Source organism: Carassius carassius, chromosome 11 (assembly GCF_963082965.1).
Source record: "Carassius carassius chromosome 11, fCarCar2.1, whole genome shotgun sequence".
Lineage (NCBI taxonomy): Eukaryota > Metazoa > Chordata > Actinopteri > Cypriniformes > Cyprinidae > Carassius > Carassius carassius.
In genome coordinates this window covers 28,780,020-28,798,689 of record NC_081765.1, presented here as the reverse complement: position 1 = coordinate 28,798,689, position 18,670 = coordinate 28,780,020, and positions in this window count along the sequence as shown.

The following is an 18,670-nucleotide window of genomic DNA, read 5'->3' as shown; positions in this document are numbered from 1 at the left end:
GCGTGGAAATAAGCGTCTAACCGCCTCGGAGGGTCCCACACAACCTTTAAACCAACGTGAAATTGTATCACCTCACGATATGCTCCACCTGAGTTGGATTTAAAAACGATCACCGTGCGTGTGAAGAAGACATCAGCGGCGTGTCCAGAACGAGGGGATGTTGTGGCGTCGCGAGGAAGTTTTGACATGTTGTTGTTGGGAGGGCTCCATGGTGAGAGCAATCAGCTCACGGAAACTTTTGAGCGTGAGTGAGAAGTTTGGCTGGAATTCCACTGCAGGTGGGTGTCCCTGTTCAGCACTGCATGACTTCTCTGTTGTTCATTCTGTGCCGCTGTATGCCTCCTCTCTTGTCAGTGGTGGGTACTCCTCTATTCTACATGCTGATTTACTACTTTATCTCTATAGTATATTCTGCATGAGGTCAGTGTAGTCTAAAATACATTCTGCTTTCTCTATAGTCAACTGTTTCACTTCTCAATTGCCATTAGTATACTGCTCTTTAGTGTGCTGTATGATTTCCTTCCATGGACAATGCAGTAGGCTCTGTAGTGTATACTTCTGCATGACTTCTATTCTAAAGTGCTTTTTGATAATGCATGACTTAGTAGTCTATTTTATGTACTGTACTGGTTTTCTATAGTCAGTAAAGTGTACTTCTCTGTTCTATGTGCTGTTTTCCTTTTCAATAGTACATTTTGTACAAATTCTATATAGGCCTAGTACATTCTCCTCTGTGATACAACGTGATTATTCTATGGTCTCCTGCTTCACTCCTTTATAAGTATATACTGTTCTATCTGTCGTCTTCTTTATATTATATTTTATGTTATTTCCATTGTCTATAGTGCTATATATATTATGACTACTATTGAATTGTATAGCTAGCCATTAATCTATACTTCTCCAGAGTTTTTGCTTACTATACAGTCGTGGCCAAAAGTTTTGAGAATTACATAAATATTAGTTTTCAAAAACTTTGCTGCTAAACTGCTTTTAGATCTTTGTTTCAGTTGTTTCTGTGATGTACTGAAATATAATTACAAGCACTTCATACGTTTCAAAGGCTTTTATCGACAATTACATGACATTTATACAAAGAGTCAGTATTTGCAGTGTTGGCCCTTCTTTTTCAAGACCTCTGCAATTCGACTGGGCATGCTCTCAATCAACTTCTGGGCCAAATCCTGACTGATAGCAACCCATTCTTTCATAATCACTTCTTGGAGTTTGTCAGAATTAGTGGGTTTTTGTTTGTCCACCCGCCTCTTGAGGATTGACCACAAGTTCTCAATGGGATTAAGATCTGGGGAGTTTCCAGGCCATGGACCCAAAATTTCAACATTCTGGTCCCGAGCCACTTAGTTATCCCTTTTGCCTTATGGCACGGTGCTCCATCGTGCTGGAAAATGCATTGTTCTTCACCAAACTGTTGTTGGATTGTTGGAAGAAGTTGCTGTTTTGGAGGGTGTTTTGGTACCATTCTTTATTCATGGCTGTGTTTTTGGGCAGAATTGTGAGTGAGCCCACTCCCTTGGATGAGAAGCAACCCCACACATGAATGGTGTCAGCCATCAGCCTTTTTCCAGATGCCCCAAACAATCGGAAAGGGGCTTCATCGGAGAATATGACTTTGCCCCAGTCCTCAGCAGTCCATCCACTATACTTTCTGCAGACGATCAATCTGTCCCTGATGTTTTTTTTGGAGAAAAGTGGCTTCTTTGCTGCCCTTCTTGACACCAGGCCATCTTCCAAAAGTCTTGGCCTCACTGTGCGTGCAGATGCGCTCACACCTGCCTGCTGCCATTCCTGAGCAAGCTCTGCACTGGTGGCACTCCGATCCCGCAGCTGAATCCTCTTTAGGAGACGATCCTGGCGCTTGCTGGACTTTCTTGGATGCCCTGAAGCCTTCTTTACAAGAATTGAACCTCTTTCCTTGAAGTTCTTGATGATCCTATAAATTGTTGATTTAGGTGCAATCTTAGTAGCCACAATATCCTTGCCTGTGAAGCCATTTTATGCAACGCAATGATGGCTGCACGCGTTTCTTTGCAGGTCACCATGGTTAACAATGGAAGAACAATGATTTCAAGCATCACCCTCCTTTTAACATGTCAAGTCTGCCATTCTAACCCAATCAGCCTGACATAATGATCTCCAGCCTTGTGCTCGTCAACACTCTCACCTGAGTTAACAAGACGATTACTGAAATGATCTCAGCAGGTCCTTTATGACAGCAATGAAATGCAGTGGAAAGGTTTTTTTGGGATTAAGTTAATTTTCATGGCAAAAAAGGACTATGCAATTCATCTGATCACTCTTCATAACATTCTGGAGTATAGGCAAATTGCTATTATAAAAACTTAAGCAGCAACTTTTCCAACTTCCAATACTTATGTAATTCTCAACTTTTGGCCACGACTGTATTACATCTGCTGTACAGAATTGACTAGAATGTCTTCTAGTCTTTAGTATTTTGATTTTAGAATACCTAACTCTATACAAGCATCTGTAGTTTGTATTAAGCCAACATATATAGACTTTTGTATATTGAACAGTTTAGTGCTTTATAATACAAAACATGTTGTAAGACCTCTATTTATAATGCATACTGCTCTGAACCATCTACAGTTTGAGTTCTCTATAACCTGTTGTAGGCCTCTATTTTGTGCTGCTGATTCTCAGCAAGCTGGAAAGAACATAACAAACATTTTTAGTAGTGCATAGTGCATAGATTATAATATAGTGTTATAGTACATTCTGTTTTCCCTAGACATAATGAATGCACTGTACAGTGCATGCTTAATGCAATTGTATTTCATTCATTATATTTAATCTCTATAGCTATCTTTTAGACACTCCACTGTAGACAGTAGTGTCTGTTTTTGTAATTGTAAGTGATTTGACATGTTAAGGAACATTGCCCAATTATTTCCCTCGGTGAAATGTTAGTCTTCCTTCCTCTGACAGCATTTAAAAATAGCTCTGATGTTGCATGCGTATTTCTGTACAGTAATGCCACTCAGGTATCTCCTAAATGCACAGATTATTCTACATTACTGGTTACCACCCAAAAGGCTTTAGCAAGCTTTAGTTTATTTAGTTTTGGTCCAAACTTAAAATGTGTACAGACTACGGAGAATCACTTTGCTTAATCTGAACAGAATCAACTCTGATCTGATTTGAACTGAATAATGACACTCTTGTCTTTTTAGAGCTCTTTACAGAAGAATTTGTTTCATGTTTGAAGAAGTTTGCATCATTTATTCTGTTATTTTCTTGTTTTGTTATAGTGAAACCTCTTTGAAACAAACTTTATTGTATGAATCGTCATATGAATAAAGGTGAGTTAACCTTAGATATCTAAATATTCTGTGAAATGTCTCTGATTTTAAATTCGGTCCATTTTATTACAATATTCAAACAATAAATAACTTTTCGGCATTGTTAGTGTAGAGGGACAGATCGCTGTAGAGCCTCAGTTCAAGAGAAGCGGCAGTGTGAGGTACATGCAAATTGATCATCTGCTCCGCTTTAATACTAGTAACAACACAAAATAAACATGAATGAATGAAACATTAACATATGAAGCTTTGTTTAAAGAAAGAGTACAACTTACCGAAATCCATATCCTGTCTCGTGTAATTGCTCAATCAGTGTTTCAGCTATCGAAAAATGTCAGTAAAGCAGCTTGTATACTTTCACAAAACATCAGATTTACCTCAGAAAAAAACATGTTTGAGACCATAAGCTTGTTAGTCAACTAGAAAAATACTGTTATTCAGTTTGAATAAATTTGTCAAGTTTTTACGACAGACACCATTTAAATGTTTATATTTAAAAAAAAAAAATTGGAGTAGAACTATAATTACGTAATTGTAAGGTTGGTATTATTGTTGTATTATTATAAAAAAACTTAATTTAGTGTAATTTTAAGTTTGTATAAAATTCTGTTTTAACCTTTTAATATTATAGTAATATAGTACTAACTGACTCTTATATATTTTACAGCATTAGTTGAAGGATTTGCCATGTACTGTACCTAATATATATCCAAAATAATCAGAATCAAATCAAATCCTAAGCTTGTGAATTGAAATTAAATCAAATCATGAAATTTGTGTCCGTACACAGACCTAGTCATTATTCAGCCTGAGTCAGTTCAGTGTTGATTCAATTCAGTTCAGTAACAATGTCCATCTTTCAAAATTTATAAACAATTCAGCTATAAAGCAGCTCTATTGAAGACAATTGTGTCATTATTTATCTCAATTCAGTTCATATTTTATTCTCATCCCATAGTTTAAAGGGGTCATATGATATGATTTCAAGTTTTCTTTTATCTTTGGAGTGTTACAAGCTGATTGTGCATACATAAGATCCCTGTAGTTGCAAAGACTAAAGTCTAAAAGCCAAAGATAATTATAAGTTAAGACTCTGCCACGCCCCCCTAAAGCAGCTCATTCAAACATGCCCCCACATGTCTACATCACAATAGCCCCTTTCACACTACACGTTGGACCCGTAAAATTGCCGGTACATTGCTGAATCGCCTTCTGTGTGAAAGCGAACATGTCCTGGGATTGATTCCAAGATCGATCCCGGGTTGGGGACCTAGTAACATTGCTGGGTTCAGTCCCAGAACAAGCTCTGTGTGAACAAAAGCCAGAACAAATGCCGTGTTTTAGTGATGACGCACGTTATCGTGCGACTCTTTTACCAGGTGTTTTGAAGGCAGATCACCTTTCGCGACGAAAAAATATGTGCAAACTGTAAAGAAGCAGAGATCAGGTAGTTCTTCACTGTCAGCACTGAAGCTGAGATCATTCGCCAGTTTAAAGGAACGTTAACGTGCCTAGTGTTTTCGATTCGTACATTATACGTCACATCCTGATGTCACGTGTCATTACGGAACCGTTACGGGTTGTGTGTGAATGCACGCACATATTCCGTGTAATCACTGGTTGTGTGAAGGGGGCAAAATCTAGTGACCCAGGAACATTTGCCGGGACACATTACCTGTGTATTTTCCAGAATCGCAGTGTGAAAGGGGCTTATGTGGAAATATTTGCATAATGCCGCCCAAATGTTCACGCAAAGAAAGAAGACGTGGTTTCTGTAACCGCAGTTAGTGTTGAAGCAGCCATGTCAGGGAGATGCTGTGTGCTTCTAGGCGAAAGTAAAAGCACTTCATTTGGCCTTCTGAAAGTATATGCATTTAAGACTCTTTAAGATTACTTACAAGTTACAACAGAACAGCAACGCATTTTATGGACGACCGTTTCGTGAACCTAGGAGAGGAGGTATTTCTGACTCAGCTACTGTATGTTTTGTTATTAGTTTAAGTATTTGCTATTGACTGTTCAAATGCAGAATTTCGCCTGTCATGTGTGCGCGTGAATGCGCTGGTGTGACAGAGAGATGGTCACAACACAGTGGAGTCAGCTGTCTTAACAGTCTGTGGCTTGTGAACTGCAAACACATACGAGCTTCATCACTGTGTCTGTCCTGTGACTCTGTTCCCCTTTTGGGCTTGAACTGATGGTAAAACTAGGGACATTATTAACTGTCTTTATATTTATTTTGATAGATGAAGCTCGCAATTATGGAAAGGGGCATTACATTTGACAATTGCTTGTGATGTTTGGCCAATCACAATGCACTGTTGGCCAGTCAGAGCAGACTGTGCTTGTCGGAAGGAGGGACTTTGTAGAAAAAGATGTGTTTGAGAGAGGCGGGCCATAGAGGACCTACAATAATGTACAGTATTTGAAAAATAATGTGATTTTTGAACATTAAAGCATGTCAGCATATTCTGTTACACCAAATACACAAAATAATGATCTTTAAAAAATCATCATATGACCCCTTTAAGTGTCGTAAAATTGATGATATTGCTGAATAGTAAGTGTCTTCAACATAGCAAGCCAATGGGTGACAGCAGCAATGAACCCAAACTCAGTCAAGTGTTTGATATTTAGTTATCAATGTCATTCAGACATTTTAAGTGTGACTTGAAGTGTCCAAATACTTTTTCAGAGCTCATATCTGTGAGACCTTTCAAACTCTATTGTTCTTTCTCAGTGGACTGAGATGCTAATCTCTTTATCATTTGCACATGCCAACTCCGTTTCAGTTTCGCCTGTGTTGAAATGTTAGATTAAAGAACACTTTTCATGCAAATGATGTCACACTCCACTAAACTAAAGTGCTGTGATATGTTTTCCTGTCTTCTACACGGCCGTCACTCTAAGCACATTCTAAGTGATAATCTCCAGGAGAGATGGGAGCAGAGCAGGTTTAGGTATTACTTTTTTTTTTCCAGCATCTCGGCAGCGTGATGTGTGCGGGTGCCTCTCTTCTTGTGCTTATCTTGTGTGACAGCACATTGACAGCAGGGGGAAAGAAAAGAAAACAGAACCGTGTGGGTTTGTGCTTGCCACTGGATGTCAAAAAATGACATACAGGAGCTCAGAGGGAAATATAAAAGCCACGATAAAAATCTAATATAAGTGGAGAGATAAAATGCTTTAGATGGCTTGTGAGGACAGGAATGTTGATATTAAGAAACAACAGAGTAGAATTGCCTTGTATCTAAATGGATCGACTTGTATCTAAATATAATGACCATAGATATTTTGTCGAAGTGAAAGTTCATCTAAAACTTACTTCCTTGTTTAGAACACAAAAACACTTAGCAGAGTGTCCAAGATGTTGTTTATCCTATGAAAATGGATTTGGAGTGTAACTGATGACAGAATTAACATAAAATCTCTGTAATGTGACAGTTGTCTTTAATGAAATTGTGACATGAAAAATCTAATTTAAACTTTTGACTTATAAGAGGTTTTTGTACCATTAAAACATCCTGTAAGTTTCATAATTAAAACATCCTCTTAAAGTGTCCAAAATGTATTTTCGATGCTTCAAAAAATCCTAACTGACCCTCTGATGTCACATGGACTACTTTTATGATGTTTTTCTTACCTTTCTGGACATGGACAGTAAACCGTACACACAGTTTCAATGGAGGGACTGAGAGCTCTCGGACTTAACCTAAAATATTCTTACGGGTTTGGAACAACATGAGGGTGAGTTTTTAATTACATAATTTTGATAATTGGGTGAACTAACCCTTTAAATGCAAAAAGAGCATTTATTTAACCAAGCGCCAAAAATGGCTGAAATGGATATTGAGAAGTCTGTGACATCACACAGGGAAAACACATTTGCATATGAGTACTTCTAGAGCAGGGGTGTCAACTCATTTTATTTCCAACTTGCTCCAACACACTTACCCATGTAGTTTTCAAATAAGCCTGAAGGACTTGATAAGTTGGATCAGGTGTGTTTAATTCAGGTTAAAGCTAAACTCTGCAGGGCTGCGGCACTCCATGAATTGCCAGGAATTGAGTTTGACACTCCTGTTCTAGAGCAAGTCATGGCTGCATCCGAAAACTTAGGCAGCTGACTTGCTGCCTCAATGCCCTATGAGGAAATGACTTTGCAGGCAGCGTTTTTGCACGAAGGCACCTCATGAAACTGATTTCGGACTGATATCAGAGCCAGCGTAACAGTTTAATGATCTACGACAAAATCTAACACGTTTTTGTGATAACTAAACAAGTATTGAATTACTGTAATACTGATTTCTCACTAGAACTCACATCGAAAGTGCAAAAAGTTAGTTAGAAATATACATTTACACACCGACTGACCACCAAACGCAACTTTCAGACGCCATCTATTTTTTTAACTAAACCATCACGGAATGGAACGCACAGGATTGTGGGATAATTTGATAAGAAGAAGGTAGCTCTGGAGACAAGAAGTAAAGCAGAATTTGTATTTGAACGTGCCTTTATGCCTTTCTGCCTTGGAATGCTGCCTCAGAAGGCAACATTTAAGAGTTTCCGGATTCAGCCATTGACAAATAATTTTGTCGTCACATCACAGGCCCACTCACTGGTGTTCAATCACTTAACGGCTGACCAGATGCGAGCATCACTTTAAAAGCAGATTGAACCCATTATAATGACTGACACTATCTACACTGTGAATAATACATTTTTTTCATGCAGTTGCATTTGCCAATCACAACGGTGGCCATTTACTGACAAGCCTTAAGGGATCCGAAATTGTTAAATTTGGGCAGTTTGAGTGTTGAAAAAAATGCTTTTTGCAAATTATATTATGTATATAATTTTTTTTTGTGTGTGTGCAAAAAATAACTAGGTGAACCTTAAGGAGCATATTAAAATCGATATATTTTTCAATCCGTCATGACCACTTTAATGTCAGCATGAAACGCCTGTTTGCAACCCATTTTAATTACATACTTTAATATATTTCAGTGCAAAGCAAGAAAAAATTTAGGTTGTGCCTTGATTTAATCTATTGTGAACTGAATGAAATGTGAAACGTAGACACAACTGATGCATTACGGGCAGTAGGTCTCAGAATGTGCATTAGGAGAGTAAAAAGTGTAAATTTTGTTTAAAAGTTTACTTTAAATACAAGAATTATGGTCATAATATTTCCTTTCCACTTTGTATTTAAAGCACAAGATGGCCTATAAATGCCATGTTGCATAGAGAACCAATTGCCGAGTGAATATGCTCGTGTGTGCTGAAAAATGCACGGAATGACATATACAGGAAGAAGAGAGCTTTGAGACCGACAATAATAGTGCCTATAACAAGGGAGCTGTTATTGTGCTTGCCAAGAAAAATATGCTTTAGAGGTTGTTTTTTTTTTTTTTTAATCTATTACAACGAATGATGGAGTATTTTGGAAACTAAGAATCCTTTTAATGGGGTTGTGGTTGACTTGAAACTGTTTGTTAAAATGTGAAACCAACAAATCATATGCTATTTAAAGTTTTCATATGCTATTGATTTGATGAGGGAAAAAAAAGAGCCTTATGTTAAAAAAATGAAAAGTTTACTTTACATAGAGCAATGATGATAAACACACAACACTGCTTCCACTAAAATCCACATTTTGTGCCTAAAAGGTTAAAGGAGAGTACGTTTTAGAATTGCTTTAACACAAAATGATTATGCACTTAAATATATAAGTTCCTAATTAAGCTGTCAGCATATAGAAGCAGAAAAGAGCATTACTATTTTTAAAAAAGCACAGCTGGTTGCTGTTCCTATTGCTTTTAAAAGTCAACTTTATACCATGTGCGTTTTGGCTGACACAGTAGATGAGATCTGTTTGTGTAGATGCAATAGTGTTGGAGGAGAGCCTCTATAACTAATTAAATTAGAATAGTTTAAATACTAATTTCTTTCAGCATACTCCGAGAGCAGCTGTGTGCAATCTGTTCTGTTTTTCCTGACCCCACCGGTTCAACGGCGGACCGCTTTCTGTACATACGGGACTGTTGATGTGCTGAAGTGCAACACTAAAGACTTGCTCAAGTGTAAGAGATCCATCACTGAGGATTTTTATGGAGACCCTGTTTGAGTAGGAGCTTGTGTGAACTTACGAATGCATGTCTGATGTCAGAGGGAGGAACAGCACACCAGGCTCTACATTTGTGACACAATACTGAGCTTATTGACACTGGCCAGGAGCCTCAGAATGTTTGAAATGGAATACTAGGAAAACTGGAAAGTATATGCAGTATATACAAGTGTTTCCAAGCCATCTTTGTCTAAGTACTCCCATAGCCCCATCAGTAGGGCGAAAGGGGGTCAAACACAGTATTAGTATGGTGTTCCTAATAATCCTTTAGGTGAGTGTATATGTCTAAATACAAAATGTTCATATTATATTAATTATCATAATATGATTATATAATAAAATAAAGATAAATCAAAGTATTGTATTATTATAAAATAATTATTTGTCTTTATTAGTTGCAGTTAAAGGATACAGTTGCAGTTAATGTTGGCTGTAGAGGGGTTTTTGCGTTGAATGCCCTTATGGTTTGGGTGTGTATTGTGCAAATTGCTAACCACAGACACGCCCTCCTATATTTAGAATAGTAAGCAATAACCACTAAGCTCCCTTGTAAGCAAATAATTTCCCATTATAGTTTTAGTTTCCTTGTTTGGTGGAAGGCAGTCTCAGCACCTGGCTCTGAAAACCTTGCTATCATTAAAGTATATTATACTTTTTTTTTTTTTTTGACATCACAGCAAGTTGGACAGCATTTGTATCCAGCATGCACCTGGTGGTGATTGTTATGCACAGGTCTTGCTAATCTCAAACAAGCCTACTGTGTCAGCTTTATAAATAAAGCATTCACGAGTGTGTTATTCTTTCTTTAGACAAAATCAGATGATCCCTGTCTAGTGTTCTAATAATCTTCCTGATCTTTTTGATACAGTGCAGACAGGCACTGTACTCACTCTCTGCTTTTGTTAACAAGATTGGTTATGCTAAAAGTGAAAACATTTTTTTGTTAGCTACCAACATAGAGGGAAATTGATAACTTGTCATTAATAAATTGTCTTCTCTTTGTTCTGTCTTTTCAGACTGTGCCAGACTTGTGAGTGTGTGTGTTTGTTTGTGTTGTGCAAATATGCATGGAAGATGCCAAACACTTGCAGCAGAGATAAGGTCCCATTGATTGATGGGATTCCAGTGAATGCTGCCCTGTAAGCAGTGGAAACTGTTTTCAGCAGAAAAATCACAGTGCCTCATCTGTCGGAAGCTACTGTTTTGATGTTTCTGGGTTTTCATTCAGCAGTCAATGAAACATTTGTATAAGGATCCAGTAGGATGGGAATTTTGGTCATTTTGTTTATCCAGGTACTCCGATTATCAAACAAAGTTCCAGGGAGTGGGGTGGTAGGACACATGCCCTCTGTTTATAATTCTTGGTCAATGTGCATAAGCATCAGATGGACATTTTTTAACCATTGCAGTGTGTTTCTTGTGCCATACATTTTTTTTTTTTTCTTAAAGTTTGGCTCGTTAGGGTGACCCTGCTGGATGACAAAGCCTGCTTCTCCAGTGACAGCCATTCAAAAATCCCGAGATAATTTATCATATTTTTTATTCTTATTTTTTTTGTTTGACTCAGAGCCGATCCTCCCTATACGCAAATTACGCAAGCTGCTTAGGGCCCCTACAACACCCCTTGCTCTTAAAGATGATTTAATTTTAGTTTAGTTTTTGAATTTGGCCAGCGGTTATGAAAACATGAATGATCAATTGATTTAATGCGGTGTGTTGTCACCGTTTTTATGTAAAAATCAGTAAAATCATGTAATGTGAATGTCGTATAGTCTTGCCCAAGCCTAAAAATAAAAGAGTTGAAAGTGTACCAAGCTGCGGAAGAGATGCTGTTTCTCAAGCACTTTCTGCAAGCACGATTCGAGACAGAGTGAAACACGGACAAATGCATTTCATTCATTCGTAACCACTCTATTTCATAACCACTTTATTTTCAGTAAAAAAAAAATTATGTGCTTAAACTTATTTTAGCTAGTTGCCAAGACAGCATTTTTAATTTTCATTTGAGTTTCATTTGAGTATTTTTATTTTATTTTCCGTCAGCTTTATTTCAGTTACTGATTTATATATATATATATATATATATATATATATATATATATATATATATATATATATATTATAGTATTAGTTTTATTTAATAATATTAGAAATCTGTAAAATGAATTACTGTGAAACACTTTGAAGTTGTAAAACACTCAAGTTGCGCAATTATGATGTTTTCGTGATCAGTTTTTGCTGTCACTTCTGAGTACTCTTCATTTCCTCTAGAATTATCAGAGAATGCTGGAATAACTATGGAGTTCATTTACAAAATTGCAGAATTATTCAGAAGATGAGAGCAGATTGGGTGAGTGCATTAATCCATGAATTTTCAAATCTGCTACTGTATGTGAAACTCTCAGGATAGAATCCTACACTATCAATTACTGGTTATATTCAAAGTTTGGAAAGTGGTTTAAAAATAATGAGTGGAAACCTGATCTGGTGGGTGCCATCCAAGAGTGTTTATAGTCTTTTATTTGCCACTGGCGTGATGCTTTAACATGCCGCTGAACTCAAATCATCAACAGCCCCCTCCCATTTCTCTTTCTTTTTGTATCTCCACCGGGTCCATTGTCCTCTGACAGCACAATTGCTTCGCTGCCACTGGCTGTGTGTTCAAATGGAAATAGACTGAATAAATATTGTTACTTATGAGTGCTAAAGAATTCCACACCTTTCCTGCCTTACAGTGTCACACAAGAATATACTTACTCCATAGTGCAACAGATGTGCTGTAGAATATATTACAATATGTAGCTTTGTTGGTGCAAATATGCTTGTATGTTTGACTATGGCTCTCTAGATGGCTCTCACTTAAGTGCAATCAAATTGCAATTGATTCTTGAGCAGTATAAAATTATTAGCATTAGTTGGGCGTAATGGAGATACTTTTTACTGGATTGGAGGTGAAAAGTTGTAAATATGTTGCACACCCATTCAAAAATTATGTTTTTGTGCTAGAAACAGAAAATAAGGATCATCACAAGAGCATCAAAGTAAACCGAATGTGTGTATATAACAGTAACGTGCGGTGAAATCTTGTCATGGGTAGGCTGTGACCTATCAATGTGTGGAATATATGTTCATATATTCATTCAGTTAATTTAGCAACCCAAGTTCACATCAGGCATCATCAGATCGCTGCCTGCATTCAGCAAAGTCAGTCATGTGAGGCTAATGCACAATCAAATATAATAATCAAATTAATGGACACATCTAAGTGAAAGTGACGTGACATTCAGCCAAGTATGGTGACCCATACTCAGAATTTGTGCTCTGCATTTAACCCATCCGAAATGCACACACACAGAGCAGTGAACACACACACACACACTGTGAGCACACACCCGGAGCAGTGGGCAGCCATTTATGCTGCGGCGCCCGGGGAGCAGTTGGGGGTTTGATGCCTTGCTCAAGGGCACCTAAGTCGTGGTATTGAAGGTATCTATCTTATGACTTATACAACAAACAAATGTTTTCTGCGGGACACAGAGAAGGAGGCGGCGCGGCAGCCTAGTCACTCCATCAAAATGCGCAAACGCGCACAGACAGCCACGGCGCACACACACACACACACACACTTTTGGTCTGGTGACGGCGCACCAGGCTACAGTGAGAAAACATTGCGTCAGCAGTACAGCTTTAAAGTACAAAAACAGCTTATTCGCTCCTACAAACTGCTAGGCGCACACACCGACACGCAAGTATACTAGATGCTAGTATTCGGCAAGCGCGCGGATTGAGTGAGAGGGAGTAGATCACGTGACATGAAGCAAGCTCGGTCTCTGCCTCAATGTTGATAATTCAAGACAGCATGAGAACTGACTGCGCATGCGCAAATCTACATAAACTACGTTCTATGGACCAAAGAGGCACCGCTCACCTCTGCCTCAATGGCCATGGCTTTTGAATTTCCTGCATGAAACAACGGTTTTTAGGAGCAAACAATGGCAAAATGAGTATATTATGTGTATTCCTGAAAATTTTTGTTACAAAAAATAATATTTGGAATAAAATTAATGCAATTAATAATGTGGTGAATTAATAAAGCTCTTGGAATTTATAAATGTAATGTCAACATTTCCTTTGGTGAGGCACTGCCTACCCTGCCTACCCTGACCGCACGTCCCTGGTATATAACTTCCTTTTAACTTGTCAGAAAACTTCAAAGAAACATCTCAGTGGCTAATGAATCAACATTGTAGAAGAAAGGACTAGATTTCATGCGCAACTTCCATTTGTGATTTCACTGCTCTTTGGTTAGGGAGCTTCAGAGAATTGTGGTAGTCTAGTGGTTCTGACACATTTCGGAACAATGTGTTAAGTCATACTTGCATAGCTAGAAGCAATCATGCTCCCTTACTTACACAGGGTATGTTTCAAGCCTAAGAAACTGAGAAGCCATTGTCCCACGTTGAACTATTTATATATACATATGTATGTATATATGTGTGTGTTCACTCTCTCTGTCTGGGTTTAGCTGTGGCTTAGAGACTGTTTGGAGGAAGGTGTGCAGTGGTGGTTTGTGGCGACAGTGGGAAGTCGGCTCTGGTTATTTTTTTTGGCTGGTGCAGGCATTTCAAGAGGCGTCCCCAAGGCCACAGACAGACAGAGCGAGCCGACTCCAGCCCCTGTCCGAATGGAAGAGCAGCTGTATTATTCAGCTCCCACTAAGTGAAGTGCAGCCCCTCCTTTCTGACAGCTCACTGGCAGAGTTTGTTTTTAATCACTGCAATCTGCGGCCACTTCTTCCCTGGCTCCCCTGATGGGTAATAGAATGTAATGGTGGGCTGATTCTAGGCTTGGTGCATGTGGCTATCAATTTTTTTTTTAGATTTAGCTCACTCAGCCATGTAGGTCTCCACTTTTATAGCCGTTTCTTGTGTGATTTCACTCCATCACTTTCTTATTCCCTGTGGCAAAGAGTCTAGCGTGAATTTCTAGGCTGGTGTAGTTTGCTGGTTAGTCCTGCAAAAACTTACTTGGTGAAGCTAGTCTACGAGCATGGGACAGCTGGTTAAGGTTTCCAACTCATTTGGGTCTGATTTTGCCAAATTTTGCCTCTGATGTATTTTCAACAGAAACAGGATATTCATTGATTCGTCACTCTATCCATAAGGAGTTGATTCATTAGGTTTTGAGTAACTGATTCATAAGGCAGCGATTTATCCATAAAAATGGGTTTAATTGCGAAACATGCGTTAAATAACAGAATGTGGCCTGGGGTTTTCCCGGGTTGTGTGTTATTCAAAATTGAATTTAGAATTTTTTTTATGTTCCGATTGAATTTGATGCATTCATTTCTTTACACACTCAGTTAAACTTGTTTTCAGTTGTGTCACGTTTGAATTGATTGCTGATTGTCTTTGTCAATAACATATTATGGTGCAAAGATTGCTCTTATATTTTAAGCAACATTGTCACAAGTGTATAAGCAGTATTATGTTAGTATTATTTATATTTTGAAGCTGTTATTTTTGTATTTTCAGTTTTCATTTTAATTTAACTTTTGGTTATTTTATTATGTGCTTTTATTTTTTTTATATATATGTAATATTTCTAGTTAATTATTTTTTTTGTTTAGTTTTAGTAATTTTTCAATTAAAATTTATCTGTTTCACTCAGATGCCAATGCAACATTTTTAACATTTTTCATTTAATTTTTATCTTTTTTTATTTTATGAACTGAGGTAGCGAACATAAAGCAGAATTTCAGTTTAAGGATGTAGAAATTGTTGAACTTTGCATAATTTTACAAAACCTTGTCTGAAAGGTTTCAGTATTTTTTTTTAAAGTAATACATTTTGAATATCACCTACACTTTATATAAAAAAGTATCATTTTTAATTCAAATTTCAAATTAGTCCAACTCAAATACCTAAGGCAGCACAAAGGTTTTTTTTATTTTTTTAATGGTGTATTGAAATGTGTACTTAAATTTTTGTTGTGGTTGTGTGTGTGTGTGTTATATATATATATATATATATATATATATATATATATATATATATATATATATATATATATATAAAACACATAATGGAAGAACACTGTATTTTCCACCTGTTTAATTTCTATGAACTACAGTTTGGTCAATTCTACTTTCATTGACCAAGTCAATGGTGTTGCCAATTCAATTTAAGACCAACATTAAATATGAACACAATTTTGACTTTTCAGGCTTTATATAAAAAGGAATTTGTGTGCAAGCAAGCTTCCTATAAGCTAAACATTTCAAAAAAAAAAAAAATTCTACCCTAACAGCACATGTATCTTTCCTTCCTCTAGTTAAGCTATCATGTTCTGCAGGATGGGATCTTTGCATCCGTTTAGACCTGAAGGTCGGTTTGGCAGGGGTCAAAACGACCCCTGGGGGAGCTGCATTTCCTGCGAATCACTGAAGGCATGACTTTTCTTTTGAATGCTACATTTTGGAGGCCTTTCACAGTCATTTAAACAATGCTTTTTTTCAAAAAATAGATTATGAAAGATTACTGTTCCGAACTCACGGCTCACTGCAGAGATAGAAGCCACTTAGATCACATATTTACATGGAAGCTGCAGTGCTGAAACCTATGGGATGTTTCAAAACAAATGCCGCTTCTTTCATGACAAGCATATTTACAATCACCGCAGATGACTTGTACAATGATTTCTCACATGAAGGCTGTGTTGAGTGAGAAATAGGTGTGAGCTGTGAATGTGATGGGTGTGTGCTCTCTTTGTTGAGTGTCTAGGGACATTACTTCCAGTTTCTGCGGCTGAGGCCTGGGGCTAAAAGAGGGATTACAGGATATACACAAAGACAGATGATTTTGAGTTTCATTACCACAGTCTTTTTTTCATCCCTTTTGTCTTCCTTTGTTCTGTTGATACATTCATTTCAATGCTCACTCAATTAAGGAGATCTGCCACATGGATAGTGTGCTTGCGGTTGTGTCAAGTTTGGATTGATAGCTGATTATGTTCTCATTACTAACATTTTATGGTGTGAAGATTGCTCTTTTATAGTTTAAGAAATATTGGCTCAGATGCATAATCGGTGTTATTTTAGGATTATTTGTATTATAAACAGTATTATTTATTTATTAATATTGTGAATTAGCTTTTAGTTTTTATATTGTCATTTTCATTTTAGTTTGTCATTTTGAAATGTGCTCTTGTCATTTTTTTTTATATATATATTTTCATTTATTTTTAGCTTTAATTGAATTCATTTCTTTTGTACTTTTGTACTTATCTCTTTCAGTTAGTTTAGTATCAGTATGTTCGATATTATTATTTTTTTTTAGGATTTTCATACATTTTATTTGTAATTATTTTTGCAATTCTTATTTTTATTGATTGATTTATTTTTTCGTAACATGCTTTCCAGTTAGTAATGTTAGTGTTTCATCTTAAAGTTATTTCACTTAATTTTCAAAGAAAAATTTCAAATTTTTGTTTAGTTTTTTGTTTAATATTAATATTTTCTTTTATTTCAGCTATATGCACTACATTATTCATTTTTGATTAACCTGTTGTCTTTATTATTTAATGAATGTTTGCATAAATCTGCAATTAACTTTTTTTTTGCAACCACTGCGATGTTTATATTTCAACAACAAATTGAAGTAGAAATATGATGATTTAATAGAATATATATGCATACATACATATAAAAAATTATTATATACTACTGGTTTAATTTAAATGCTGATTATTACATAATTTTTTTTTTTCCGATTTAGTCTATTTTTACTATTCTATATTATTTTGTATCATCTATTTAAATTATTTAAGTTTCAATGTTTTCAAGGCAATATGTCATATAAACATAAAATAAAATAAAATAAACATATTTTATTTGTAATTATTTTAGATTAGTTTAGTTTTAGCAACAAAGTTGCTGTCCTGTGTAGAGAGTAAAGAGCCAGCCAGGCTGTGATGATGCTCACTTGTGTCACAACTGTTACTTTAACCCTCTATGGTACGGAGTTGCCATATGGCAACAATTAATTTATACTAATTTCCTTGTTATTCTGAAAAAACTATATCACATTATGGGAATTAAAAGGGTAGGCCTTAAGGTAGCCAATGATGTGCTGCTGTGATGAAGTCACATGACAACTGAATGTCCTCCCAAAACTCCTTTTCCCACTGTCACCATCACACAGAAGACACCTGTTGAAGTGCTCCAGAAATTGCTCTATTAAGCTAATTTCTAAACATCTTTTCTCAAGGGGGATTTTTTTGCAAAATCTTTGGTAAGTAAATTAGATATTTTAATTCAAAAAAATAATTTTGTCTAACATAGTTTTACTGTAAATTAAGAAAATATCAAGGTTGCTATATGGCAACTCTGTACCACTATGGAAAAATAGGTGCATTGCCATATGGCAACACTGTACCACAGTGGAAATGCAGTAATGTATTTCCCCATTGGGATTTTTATAGATAGTAGCATCAATACAATTATCACAGTTATTTAATGATTTGAAGTGTTTATTGTAGTATAGTTGTATTTATGTATATATAACAAAATTATGTCTTCTTTTCAGAAAATGAATACATGAATATTTTATGGAAAGGGCAATAGGAAGAGTGCGGAGTTGGCCTGTCATGGAGATGAAAGGGAGGTGCAAATACCCTGGCTGCAGGGGGATCGTCCACATGAAGTGCAGCAAATGTGACTTGCACCTTTGCATCACAGCTGAAAAGAACTGCTTTTTGCAGTTTCATGGGATGTCATGTGACATGAGTTGGATTGAGACAAGTGCACATGGATGGACTGGGAAAACTGAACCCCCAGTTGCTCCCCGGGTGCTGGATCTATAGCTGCCCACTGCTCCGGGTGTGTGTGCACTTGGATGGGTTAAATGCAGAGCACCAATTCTGAGTGTGGGTTACCATACTTGGCAAATGTCACAACTTTCACTTTTCACTTTACTTCAGGGAGCTGGCTATCGTAATACCTGTATTTTATGTTTTCATGTTCTACATGGTATTAGTGCATGTTCCAAGTTACCATACATTTACTTAACTCGTATAAAATACTTTCAAAAAGACTTGTTTTTGTTGTTGGAAACTTTGTGGATGTAAAATAATAAAAAGTTGATGAATTGGATATGCATATATGGTACAAAAGCAATTTTTTTGTCCGTTTGCAAGCATT